General features: G+C 40.7%; 1 non-coding gene across 1 annotated transcript; it reads left to right on the forward strand.

The window, feature by feature from the left end:
* Positions 1-1,682: 1,682 nt before the first annotated feature.
* TRNAS-GGA (transfer RNA serine (anticodon GGA)) lies at positions 1,683-1,754 on the forward strand. Its single transcript has one exon. It is a non-coding gene; the product is annotated as a tRNA-Ser (tRNA).
* Positions 1,755-1,968: the final 214 nt, after the last annotated feature.

The following is a 1,968-nucleotide window of genomic DNA, read 5'->3' on the forward strand; positions in this document are numbered from 1 at the left end:
TCTCAATCAGACGCCAGACAACCGTAGCAGAATACTAGATACTAAAAAAACAACAAACACAACCACAACAGGAATAATCACAAGGACAATCACCACTACAAGAAAAACTACCATCACAACTGGAACAACAAGCACCACAACAACCATCTTAAGAACAACCATCACTACTACAAGAAAAACCATCACAACAGGAACAACCACCACCACTACAACCATCTTAAGAAGAACAACCATCACCACTACAAGAAAAACCACCATCACAACAGGAACAATCACCACCACTACAACCATCTTAAGAAGAACAACCATCATCACAACAGGAATAATCATAAGAACAATCACCACTACAACAAGAAAAACCACCATCACAACAGGAACAACAACCACACCAACCATCTTAAGAAGAACAACGATCACCACAACAACAACCACAACAGGAATAATCACAAGAACAATCACCACAACAAGAAAAACCACGAACACAACAGAAAGAACAATCACCACAATAACCATCTTAAGAAGAACAACCATCACCACAACTACAACCACAACAGGAATAATCACAAGAACAATCACCACTAAAACAAGAAAAACCACGAACACAACAGAAACAACAATCACCACAACAACCATCTTAAGAAGAACAACCATCACCACAATAGGAATAATCACAAGAAAAACCACCACAACAGGAACAACCACCACAACAACCATGTTAAGAAAAACAACCATCACCACAATAACAACCACAACAAATAATCACAAGAACAATTTCCATCACAACAAGAACAACCACCACAATAGGAATAATCACAAGAACAATCACTACAAGAAAACAACCACTACAACAGAAACAACAACCACTGCCTTAAGAAGAACCACCACCACAAGAACAATCACCACAACCATCTTAAGAAGAACAACCGTCACCACAACAACCACAACAGGAATAATCATAAGAATAATCACAACAAGAAAAACCACCACTACAACAAGAACAAGCACCACAACAACCATCTTAAGAAAAACAACCACCACCACAATAACCACCACAACAAATAATCACAAGAACAATCACCACCACAACAAGAACAACCACCACAACAGGAATAATCACAAGAATCACTACAAGAAAAACAACCACTACAACAGAAACAACAACCACCTTCTTAAGAAGAACCACCACCACCACAAGAACAATCATCACAACAATAACAAGCACCACAACAACCATCATTACAAGAACAACCACTCATGGTACTTTAATTTACATTACTGGCGCTTATCTGCACAGAATCATAAAAATATAATATTTATTTTGATGTACCGAAGTACATATGATATTTCCATGCAGATATTCTGCTTTCTCAGATGATGAGAGAGAGATGGAACGGAGAAAAATTCTCTCCGGCGCCGGGATTTGAACCCGGGTTTTCAGCTCTCCGTGTTGATGCTTTAACCACTAAGCCATATGCGTAATAAATCACTTTGTGATTTAAAGACGGCGCCCATACCGTCGGACCCCGGCCAACCAGTCACTCATCTGAGTGCACCTCTACACATGTATGGACTTCGGTCCTGCGTGCATAGACATCTATGACGTAGTGCAGAGGGCGGCCACTAGAGGGAACCCAAGAGATGGAGCTTAATCTGAGACGATTCTCAACGGTGTCGGGATTGTATCCGGTGTGGCTTAGTGGTTAAAGCATCAGCACGGAGAGCTGAAAACCCGGGTTCAAATCCCGGCGCCGGAGAGAATTTTTCTCCGTTCCATCTCTCTCTCATCATAAAAATATAAGTTAGATGATTGCAAAAGCGCAACCTCCGAGCTAATTCTGATATTTTCACGCCTAATTGAAGTCAAAATAATCTGGAACATTGGCCTATCCTTCGGTGTGGCACGTGATCTTGAATTAAAACTTTGTACGCCACACTTTTCATCCTGTCGTAGGCGTCCTATTACTCACA

The sequence above is a fragment of the Periplaneta americana genome, chromosome 4, assembly GCF_040183065.1.
Source record: "Periplaneta americana isolate PAMFEO1 chromosome 4, P.americana_PAMFEO1_priV1, whole genome shotgun sequence".
NCBI lineage: Eukaryota > Metazoa > Arthropoda > Insecta > Blattodea > Blattidae > Periplaneta > Periplaneta americana.